Here is a 12398-nt window from a genome sequence, read left to right on the forward strand (position 1 = left end):
AGAAATATTCCCACCGACACCAACTGGTGAAGCGAAGTACATAGCTTTGTTTACTGTAAGTGTCTGTGCTTTGCAAGGAAAGGTCGGCATGGGGGCTGTGCATTCCTTATCACTACAGCACCAGACACAGACAGAGGCAGGCGCTCACCCACCGTACAGGCTCTAACCAAAATTATCTGTTCTGGGAAAACAAAAGATGTCTCTAAAAATAGTTATAACAATGCAAGGAAAAAAAGCCCTTAGTCTCTGTGGCAATCAATTACACGTAATAAAAGGCACACAGGTAAATGATTGTAATGGAAAGTGAGAACATTCTCAAAAAACGCAGTCCTCAAATGCAGAAGCCATCGTGTAACTTGAGCATATAAAGCTCTCATTTAAAAGGTGGTAAGAAACCTTGTAAAAACCACCAAAAGTGCTAAAGCTCCAGAAACTTTAATCAGAGGTCTCGAGAATTTAGAGGCTTATAACGAATCACTTCCCTCGTGCCCTTTTTTTTTTTTTTTTGAGGCATTTTCATAAACATTAATTTCTTCTTTTAAGCCCGGATTTTAAAAGCTGTGTGTGCGTAAAATTCAGGGGCTGCTCGCATGGCCAGGCACTTTGGAAAATGCGCGCAGCACGTGCAGGGCCTGACCATGCCGTTAGACGCTGTCCTGGGGAAGCGGGCGCCGGCCGGAGAAGCAGTAAGTACATAAACAAAAAAAATTGGGGCTAGCTAGGCTAGATTTAGGGGTTGGGGTGGAGAGGGGAAAAGGGAGGAAGGTTAGGTAGAGGAGTAGGAAAAGTTCCCATCCAGCCCTTTTCTTAATTGGAGTGAACCGAGAAGGAACTGGGAAGAAGCTGATCGCGTCGCCGCGCGTAATTTTAAAAAATCCCTCCTCCCCCGCGTGCGGAGGCCACCTGCCCATACAAGTGCACACACACGGACATTAAAATCTGGCGTGCATGTACACGCGGGAAAGGTATTTTATAACCTGCGCATGCTGACGCGTGCACATTATAAGATTTGCTCGCCTTCTAAAATCGACCTTCAGTGAACAGAAGTCCTATTTGTTTGTTGAATGCAGCCCCTGACGAAGCACCAAAACACAACTCGTGTCAGTTTGGCATCTACATTTAAGGGTGTATGTTATGGACTACATAGGAGCTAAGTGTCGCTCATTTAAAGACTCTCTTGTATGCAACTGATAAAAAAAAAATCTAAAAAAAAAATAAAATTGCAGAGGGAAGTGATTTATTATAAGCCTCTAAATTCTATGAGACCTATGATTAAAGTTTCTGGAGCATTCTCACATTTGGTGGTTTCTACAAGGTTTCCTACCACCTTTAAATGAGAGCTTTATCTGCTCAGTTTGTATGATGGTCTCTGGCTTTGAGGACTGTGTTGGGTTTTTTTTTAAACGTTCATGCTTTCCGTTACAATCATTTTTACCTGTGTGCCTTTTATTACGTCTAAAAATAGTTAGATATAGCTTTCATGGCATACTTGATCTTAGGCGGTGTCACTGAAGGGGTAAAATCACCACAACTGGAATTGGGCACCCGTAGCTAATTCCTCAGAACAGCATAAGTTTATTTAACTCAGTTTTTTCCTTTTAACTGTAAGTTTCTGATATGCAAGCTGACATCACTGATGCCTGAACTGAGCCCTTACCGAGTGTACATGATGAACCTGTTTTACTCTCTGATCGGGAGCACAACATTAACAATAAAAAGGCATAAAAAGGGGGCTGAATTAGGAGAACTGAACTGAAACCTGTGCACAATAACGCCAACCCTCAAGGCTCCAGCCCTAGCTATTGCTCATTTCTGCCTCCTTATACTCAATCATATTTCGGGACATTCACAACGACATTATCTTGTTTTTAGGGGGAGAGGGTGGTATCCAATATTGAATTTTATGGCTATGGGTTATACTGTGCACCGCTTTGGAGGGCCTTTTGGCCGAGAAGGCAGTACAGAAAAAAAAAGTTTAAGAAAAACAATAATAAATACATCTTACAGTCAATCAGTTTACACTTGGATCAGAGAAAGCCGAGTATTATGGCTACAATTCTTCAGATGTTTCCTTAGGAAATGTATTATTTTTCTAAATAATTTAAAGTTTATTAGTTGTCAAAATCACCCAATAATTCACACTGAGGTAGATCTTAAAACAATATGCGATTGCGTACTTTTGTTGGCGCACCAGGCGCAAACAAAAGTACGCTGGATTTTATAAAATCCGGGATCGGCGCGCGCAAGGCTGTCGATTTTGGGCAGCCTGCGCGCGCCGAGCCGCGCAGCCTGCCTCCGTTCCCTCCGAGGCCGCTCCGAAATTGGAGCGGCCTCGGAGGGAACTTTCGTTCACCCTCCACTCACCTTCCCCTCCCTTCCCCTACCTAAACCACCCCCCCGGCCCTATCTAAACCCCCTCCTACCTTTATCCATGGATTTACGCCTAAAGCTAGTTTACTTAGGGGCAGATTTTAAAAGCCCTGCTCGCGTAAATCCGCCCAGATTTACGCGAGCAGGGCCTTGCGCGCCGGTGCACCTATGTTCCATAGGCCTACCGGCGCACGCAGAGCCCCGGGACTCGCGTAAGTCCCGGGGTTTTTCGAGGGGGGCGTGTCAGGGGCGTGTCAGATCGGCGCGGCGTTTCGGGGGCGGGACGTGGCGTTTTGGGGGCGGGCCCGGGGGCGTGGTTTCGGCCCGGGGCGGTCCGGGGGCATGGCCGCGCCTTCTGGAACCGCCCCCAGGTCGCGTCTCGCGCGCTAGCGGCCCGCTGGCGCACGGGGATTTACTTCTCCCTCCGGGAGGCGTAAATCCCCCGACAAAGGTAGGGGGGGGGTCTAGATAGGGCCGGGGGGGTGGGTTAGATAGAGGAAGGGAGGGGAAGGTGAGGGGAGGGCGAAAGCGAGTTCCCTCCGAGGCCGCTCTGATTTCGGAGCGGCCTTGGAGGGAACGGCGGCAGGCTGCGTGGCTCGGCGCGCGCCGGCTACACGAAATCGGCAGCCTTGCGCGCGCCGATCCAGGATTTTAGCGGCTACGCGCGTATCTACTAAAATCCAGCGTACTTTTGTTTGCGCCTGATGCGCCAACAAAAGTACGCGAAGGCGTGCTTTTTAAAAATCTACCCCTTAGGGAATAGCCACTGCTATTAATTGCATCAGTAGCATGGGATCTTCTTAGTGTTTGGATAATTGCCAGGTTCTTGTAGCCTTGTTTGGCCACTGTTGGAAACAGGATGCTGGGCTTGATGGACCTTTGGTCTGACCCAGTATGGCAATTTCTTATGTTCTTAAGGGAAAATATATTCTAGAATAAGGGGGTCATGATATGACAGTAGACTCAGGAGAAAAATCAGGAAAATAGTTTCATGGAAAGTATGGTGAATGCATGATAAGCCATACCAGGAGCAAGTGGTGAATGCTAAAACAATGAGAGATTTGAAAAAGCCATAGAAGGTAGCAGAAGCATAACCTAGTGGCACTAAGTGTTAAAATGCCCTACTTGAACAATGCAACAGTGAGTGCTAGGTCTACAAGAGTGAATGGCAAAGTGGGTAATATGAAATGGTAGGTAATATGAAATGTTGTGGTCCTGACATGCAGACAACTATGCAACCAAGTCAGCCTGCTAGGCTGCAATGTAATGATAAAGTTATCTAGCAGCTGGGTCTGTCTGGCAGGTTGCAAAGTCCACTGTCGTTCCATGTGACCTTGGGCAAGTCACTTTACCCTCCATTGCCTCAGGTGCAAACTTACTCCTAGATTCATCAAGTCACAATGTTTTCTGTCAGGAGGGGGGTCCCACTATTGCGGGGGGGGGGGGGGGGTGTCGCTGCGATAGTAGGGCCCCTCCCCCGAAAACACATCGTGGCACTATGGAGCACTTTGTGTCGCGGCCAAACACTGCGACATAAAAGAACTGTGGCGAGCAGCCCTTTAACACGATGGCGGCCCCAACCTCACAGGACTGCCATCATCTTAAAGGGCTGCTGGCTGCCAAAAAAATAAACTGCGGGCAAATGGGGAGGTTGAGTGGGGGTCATTTAAATAAAAGTTTAAAGTATGCGTGTGGTGGCTTCCCCCCGATAGTCAAAGCCTTCCTCTCCCTGCCCCCCAGAAGCAGCAGGCCCCCCCCCCAACAGTCAAATCACAACTTACACACACATATATGCCCCTGACCCGCCCCAAATCCACCCATTTTTTACACCATCAAAGATATTTCCACATCGGTAGTTGGGCCACATATGTGCGAGGTTTCTAAGATAGCCCCAGCGTGAATAAGCACTACTTGCACACGCATCTGCCATTTTATGCACAGGCATTTCTTTTAAAATTCATCTTTAAGTCTACTTGGGTAATAGTTTAGGGACATCTCCTTCAAGAACTTGTCCAAACCTTTTTTAAATCCAGCTATGCTAACTGCTTTAACCACATCCTCTGGCAATGAATTCCACGGCTTAACTGTGCATTGAGTAAAAATGATTTTTCTCCTATTTGTTTTAAATGGGCTACTTGCTAACTTCCTTGTATTATCTGAACTCATTATACTCCTCTCATGATTTTATAGACCTCTATCATATCCCACCTCAGTCATCTTTTCTCCAAACTGAACAGTCCTAACCTCTTTAGCCTTTCCTCATAGGGCAGCCATTCCATCCCTTTAATCATTTTGGTTGCCCTTCTCTGAATCTTTTCCAGTGCATCTATACCTTTTTGTGAGATGTGCAGTTAGTCATGGAAAAGGTGGGATCTAAGTGGGGATTCTTCTAGATTCCTCTGCTCAGGATGGGGGAGCACAAAAGAAGAAGATGATTTAAAAAAAAACAAAAACTGTCCTTTATAGAGAGAGATATCTTTTTAAGTGGTCACAGTCTATGGCTGGCATCTGAGACAGGACTTAACTGGCCGGATGAGTCAGCTGATCTTTTTCTTCCATCAACTACTATGTTATTACAGTGCCACTTCTCACTGTTCTCAGACAGTGCTCCCCCACCCCCCCCTTGCTAGTGCATCTGGTTCAAAACTGGAACAAGAGCATTGGCTGGTGAAAGGGAATGGTCAGGCCACAGCTGACTCACATCTCATGCCTAATTCTCACAATTAACTACAAACCTTGTAAAAAAGGAACAAAGAAAGTGATCCTTTACTTGTCACTTGGCATAACTAACATAATCAGCGATATGCATTTAAGGCACACGTCGGCACATCTACTTTTGTACAGTCTCCTGCAGAAGAATATTTCACCCCAGGCCTGATTCAGAGGACCTAGTGAGTAAGTTTTGGAATCTTGTGCTGCTTTGTGCAGTGGCTCTTGCATATTCCCTGCTGCTGTTTCCTTCCTTGATGTCCTTGAGGCTCATGCATAAAGAAACGATGCAGTTAGTGTATTCCATGGCTCAAAGCAGGACAGGTATGAGTTCCTTCATTAAGGAAATCATACCTGCCCTGGTAACCAGGAAGATTGCAGGTGATCCAAAATCGAAGAAAATTATTTTTCACTCAATGCACAATTAAGCTGAGGAATTCATTGGCAGAAGATGGGGCTAAGGCAGTTAGAAAAGATTGGGACACATACCTGCCCTGGGAATCAGGAGGTTGCAGATGATCCAAAATACGGCGGCACAGGTGATATTGGATGTGTGCAGAGTGTTTCAGCAGCATCGCTGCTTTAAAAATTACATTGGCTGATGACTATACAACAATGCAAGTTGAAATGCCTATTGTTGACTTTTAAAACATTGCATGGAATTGGTCCACCCCACCTTAAAAGGCTGTATTCAGTGGTATAAAAGTGAACGGGAGTGGAGATCTAATTTAAATTCACAGCTTCAGTTGGCCTCAGTGAAATTATTTAAACAAGTTCATCTGCAGAATAGGGGGTTCTCTACAGCAATCCCAAAGTTATAGAAAGAACTCCCAAGTGCTTTGAGAGAGGAGAGAGTTATGCTGAAATTTAGAAATTGGTTGAAAACCTGACTCATGAGCAATAGAGGTTTCAGGATTTCAGGTAAGGCAACAGCAATGATAAATGTGAAATGATTATAAACCAATTTATAAGGGAACTTGAAGTACTTATGAAAAGGAGAGTGGGTAAGGTCCTGGTATACACCCCCAATGTAATAAATGATCTCAAGAACTGCTGACAGTGCCCCTTGCAGTTCTATTCAACTTGGTCCTTGAAGACAGGGGACGAGGAGGAGGCTGGCAACTAAAGACCTGTTAGTCTACTGTTAGGAACAGGCAAACACTACTAAAGAAAAAAAAAAAAGATAGTGCAGCACCTTGAGAAAAGGAGAGTACAGGAGCCTAAACAGCATGGTTTCACGAAGGGAAGATCCTGCCAGACAAACTAGTTCTTTAATAAGATGACAAACGTGGTGGATCACGGAAGTACAGTAGACATTGCCCATTGGGACTTCAATTACACTTCTGACATTGTTCAGCACAGAAGACTTCTAAAGCAAGTTGGACAGCATGGGAGTAGGCCAGAAAGTTGTAAACTGGGTGAGGAACGTAAGTGGCAGGATGCAGAGTGGTGGTAAATGATGTCCACTCTAGTGAAGGCAATAAGAAACTCCTTTCTGAGCTCGTGGATCCCGGAAAAGGAATGAAATCTGTCTACAGATAACTTCCCTCGCCGCCAGCATCACACCTGAAAGACAAACTGGGAGCACACCAGTTCAACTAATTTTTTTTTTTTTTTGAAGTGGACAACACTCAAGCAACTACGGTGCACCTCATCTTCATTGTGCTCTTTCTGCACTGGATACCTGAAAGTGCGCTGGACACTGATGGGGACTTTCAAACCGGCATGAGGTGCTCTTCGGCGTGTTTGCGACGGCCTGCGCCCAGATACGCAGCCATTTTATAACTTACATGCCATGTTATAAAATAGCCTGACCATACATATATGTGCGCCCCATTTTAAGTGGGCACGCACCTATGAGGGTAAATCCCACTTCTACCATGCAAGTCGGGGAATTTTTAAAGGGGCCATTGCCAGTTTCACAAGTTCGTCCACTGGTTTGCCCATTTAACAGCTAGGTCCCCCAAACGCCCCCTAGTTTGATAGTCTGCACCCTCCCCAATTACCCCAGACCATTTAAACCCCTGAGAAATGGCATCAATGCACATCACCCCATCTTGTGCATGCATCCCCCAATTGCACGCCGGGCTTTCAAAATTCACCTTTGAAATACTGGATTCGTTATGGGGCATCCTACACAAGTTTCATAGAATGGTTGGTAATAGTGCTAACTGCAATAACGAGCAGGGAGTCTATCTTATACATGTTCCTTATTGCACTGCCACCGTGTCCTGCAGTTGTATTGTATTAACCTTTACTTTCCCTGAGTGGACATTACCAGTTTGGCATTTCCTTGCTCAGAGTGTTCCCCGTTTTTCTAATTGGTCCCTTAGACCCAAGGCATCCTGGGTCAATTTGTTTCTCTCTTGAGAATTTCTGCAATTTGAAAAACGGCTCTCAGCTAAGTTAGCAGCTCCTGCTGAGTTCTCAATCACAATCCCTGGAGGAAAGCATTACTACTTATCAGTTTTGATTTCAGTTTCATTATAAATTCATCTAAAGCATTCAGAGAAAACTCATTACAGCTGTAACGATGCCAGAGAATCTGTCCAGTTAATCTTAATTCCATTTCATTGCAGTGAGTGCTATGTTTATTCATTGCTCTAATAAATGTTTTGGAAATTAAGAATGGAGTCTATCTGGTATCTATAGTTGAATCAAAGGTTATGTGGTTGGTTAGCAGCATGTGGAAGAAGGGACATACTGAAAGGACAGCACATGGAAAATAAAATATTTTCTACCTTTGCTGTCTGCGCATTTTATTTTTGTGACTGGTTTGGTCCTGGTCTCTATTTTCAGTCTTCTCCCAAGTTTTTTTTTTTTCCGTGGTCTCTTTTCCATTTTTTTCTCCTCCTGTCTTCTTCCCTTCCTTCCCTACATCTATATTAGACATTACTCTTTCCCTTTCATCTTTTCCATTTCTCCTGCCCTACCATCCTATCACCATGCTCAACAGCAATCCAATCAGCCACCAAAGCCAGCAAGGCTGCTGTCCAAACAATCAACTGCTTAGGTCCCCTCAGCCTTGCTGGATGGTATCCAGCCACTATCAACCTGCCAGCACTGAGCCAGCTGACTACCCCATAGCCTGCTCTGGTGCTAGATTTACTCAACCTCTTAACTCTTTTCCTACTACTGCCTTCTGTATTTGACCTAAGCATGTCCAGATTCCTTTACAAGTGCTGGCCTCCACCTCAGGAGCGTCGATACAGGGGTGGCACGTGCCATTAAAAAAAAAATCACATGCTACCGCAGGGCAGGGGCTGCTGATCGATGTTGGTTTGAAAGTGGGAGCTTGAATACTTATCTGCCCGTGCTGTGGATAACCAAAGAGGAAGGCAATATCTGACTTGGATAAGTTGCAATATCCTAACAAGTGATCAAGCTTTTATGGCTGACAGCTGGGATATATCCTTAGCAATGGGGGACTGGAATAACTAGACCTTTCCCTGCCATGATCTATTATGTTTTTATAAAATGGGTGAATCAACCCCCTAGAACATTGGTTCTCAACAGGTGTGTCGCGAGGTCCTGGGAGGTGTGTCACAGGGCCAGCAGAAGGCTGCTGTCTCCTTATCAGCCTCAATATGAGTTGGTTGACCTCTCCCTGATGGGAGGCTACTCACTCTCACTTCCTTCTCTTCTTTCTGGCCCAGTGGGAGGCTGTTTCCTCCTTCACCCAGATCAGAGCGAGACATTGCCAGCTCCTGCTGTTCTACGCCTGATGGGACTCAAGCTTTATCTTCACCTGCTGAGTCTGGGAGTGACGCTGCTGCTGATCTCTTCACCCTGTGGAGGGTGGGGGAAAGGAGGTTGGGGATGCTGGGAAGATGAAGGTGGAATGGAGAGGGAGTGTGGGGGGCTCCTGAACAGGAAGGGGTGGGAAACAGGGGGTCGGGGTAGTTGGCAGGCAGGGAGAGGGGATGAAGGGGTAGGGAGAGTCAAGCAGGGGAGAGAGGGAGAACAGGGAAGAGGATGTGGGGGATCAGAAATGCTGGGCAGGGATGTGAGTGTGAGCGGATGATTGAAAGGGAGTAATTAGGAAAAGTGAAGGATGATGGAGGCATGGAAGGGGAGTGACAGGGTACAAAATCCATGTGTCAGTTTTGGGAATGTGCATTTCTTGTCTTGTTTTTGTAATTTGTGGTCTTTTATTCTGTATTTGGTAAAGGTCTGATCTGTATGTGTGACTGAGGTGAGGTATTTTACTAGTAAGCAGGGATTTATATCAATCTTTGTTGCATTTTTTCATTAGGACATGCATTGGTGCTGCACTGCTGCCTTTTCATAAGAAGGGATATTGCTGTTTCAGTTCTTGGAATTAGTGTTGCAATGTTATGGAAGGTTTGCTACATGTACTTGAGTTTTGTTTATTTTTCAGGTTTTATAATTTACAATGCGCCTTGTAGTAAGGGAGTTTGTGTTTCTGTTACTGAGATAGCACCAGAGTCATATCTTTTTTTATATAGCGAATTGTATTTGAAATATCCTAGTTCTGCTCTGCATCCATTGTTTGTTTGTTTGTTTTGTTGGTTTTTTTTGGGGGGAGGGGTTCCTGTGGATACAGAGTATATGTTTACATTTAGCCCCGTGATGGTCAAGTGTTCAGTGTGTCCCGCCTGTCAGCATTATCTCCCAGATGTGTCCCAACAGAAAAAAGATAGAGAACCACTGCCCTAGAATAATGAAACTGATTCAATGCCAAGAAGTGCAAAGTCATGCTTTTTGAGATGTGGCAATGTAAGAGTTGTGCGTGATGGAGGGCATAAAAGGCTGATGTGTACGGACCAAGAGAGGGTCCTTGGGGTGATATTGTCTAGCAAAGCAATGGGACAAGGCGGTAGCTAGAGCAGAAGAATGCTGGGCTGCACAGAGTGAGAAATAACCAGTAAGAAAAAGGAGGTGATAATGCCCTTGTACAGGTCCTTAGTGATGCTTCACATGGAGTACTGTGTTCAGTTTTGGAGACCGTATCTCAAAAAGGATAGAGACAGGATGGAGGAGATGCAGAGAAGGGTGACCAAAACGTATGGGGTATTCATCAGAAGACTTATGAGGAGACGTTCCCCTGCCTCCTATGTATATCTATCGATATAAATATCTATATATCTCTATCTCTATCTCTCTATATCTATCTATAAGAGTGCAGGGGAGACCTTCAGATACCTAAAAGGTTTCAATGATGCACAAACTTCAAACCTTGTCCGTTGGAAAAGAAACAGTAGAACTAAGGGTCACAAAATGAAACTCCAGGGGTGACAACTCAGATGTTATGAACCTCTGCCTGCGGGTTTCCCTGCGAGCAGGCTCTCACTTACCTCATGCTGCCTGCTTCCCCGACGCGGTACGGACGCCGCCATCAGGCCTGCCCATGCGGCCGGAGCCGCGGACTTGTTTGCTCCCACGCGGCCCGGGGGCCGCCCTGGATGTCCCTCTTCATGCGGCAGGAGCCGCGGACCCTTGCCTGCCTTCCTCATGGCTGAACTGCCGCCGACACTGTCATCTTCGCGGCCTGAAGGCCACACCCCCGGGCTGGAGTAGCGGCTGGAGCCGCCCCCAGGGTCTCCTGCAGCAACTGGAGCCGCTGCCTATGTCTGGCCTGCCTCTCAGGCCAGCCCTGTCTCTTTCCATGCTGTACATCGGTGCAGGCCGCTGTCCGTGGTCCTGCACAGCTCTCCTGCTTCCTCTAGAGTCTAGGCGCACAGCCCTGCCTCTCTGCTACATTTAAAGGGCCAGACACAGGAAGTGTGCTGGCCCCACCTTTAATGGGACTTCCTGTACCAGCCCTATAAAAGGGCTGCTCCGTCAGTCAGTCTTTGCCTTGCATCGGAGTTACTTCATTCTGGAGGCTCCTGCCTGCCAGAGCTCATTCAGGTCTTCTTCGTGGAGCTCCTCTTCGTTTCATCTCGCCATGTCAAGTTATGTCTTCATGCTATGTCTTCATGCCTGAGGTCCTCGTCCAGGTGTCCTGGAGTTTGTCTCCTGGTGTTTCGCCTCCTGGTGTCCTGCCCTCTTTGGTGTTTATGTCTGCGCTCCTGAGCCTTCTGGTACCTGTCAGGCAGTGCTCTCTCGGATGACGTCTTTCCCGAGCATGGAGTAGCCTACAGGTGGACTGGTGTCCTGAGCTCCTGAGCAGTCTTGTCCTGCCAGCCGTGTTGGTGCTTCGGATGACATCGGCTCTGTCGTCAGAGTCCCACCTCGACTAGATCCCTCCTGCGCTTGTCCCGCTCCCAGCGTGGTCCATAACCAGCCTCTTCGGGCTGTGTAGGGCACGCTGTGGGACAGGGTGGTCCGTGACTCAGTCCCGTGGGTGGGCTGAGTAGGGCGCCCTGAGAGACAGTGCCAATGTCCTCCTGCCTTGCGTCTTGTCTTGTTTGGATTTCAAGTTCCTCGTCATGTTGGTGATGCCGTCGCATCAACCCAAGTCTTCATCTGTGTTGCCGTCGCATCAACCCAAGTCTTCGTCTGTGATGTCGTCGCATCAACCCAAGTCTCGTCTGTGATGCTGTCGCATCAACCCAAGTCTTCGTCTGTGATGCCGTTGCATCAATCCTAGTCTGCCATGTCTTCATGTCAAGGCCCGTCTGCCCTCGACCTCAGGCCAGGCCTGCTGCTCCATGCCGATCCAAGTGGAAGGTCCGAAAGGGCTCGGAATGGTCGGAGGACCATTCACATTCCAACATCATCCTGTTGTTGGCCTTGGGAGCTTGCAGGCCTGGCGGAGAGTAAGACCGTCTGCCATGGTGGATCACGCCATCAACCCTCAGTTCGGTCCTGGATCTGTCTGGGGTCGGGCTGAGGCCCATGGGCACACTAAAACACCCCTCCGTAACAGAATGCAAGGCCTTCGAGGCCACGCACGTAACATCAGAACAAATGTCAGGAAATATTACTTCACAGAAAGAGTGGTGGATGCCTGGAATTCTCTCCCAGAAGAGGTGGTGAAGATGAGAACAGTTAAGGAATTCAAAAAGCCATGGGACAAACACTGTGGATCCCTAAAGGCTTAAAGAAAGGGATGGTGTAACATTTCTACATAGAGGTAACCTGCACAGAGCGGCAGTTACTACCCTTAACAGAAAGCATGAAGATAACCTGCACAGAACGTCAGTTACTACCCTTAATGGAAAGCATGGTAGTAACCTGCACGAAGCAGCAGTTACTGCCATGGGAAAATTGTGGGCAGACTGGATGGACCATTTGATCGTTATTTGCCATCATTACTGTTACACATAATAAAGTGAAACATATCTAATCAGTTATATGAAGAAAGTGTGAGAAACAGAATACATAATAATCACCCGCCAGACAAAAGGGCC

This window comes from Rhinatrema bivittatum, chromosome 7 (assembly GCF_901001135.1).
Source record: "Rhinatrema bivittatum chromosome 7, aRhiBiv1.1, whole genome shotgun sequence".
Lineage (NCBI taxonomy): Eukaryota > Metazoa > Chordata > Amphibia > Gymnophiona > Rhinatrematidae > Rhinatrema > Rhinatrema bivittatum.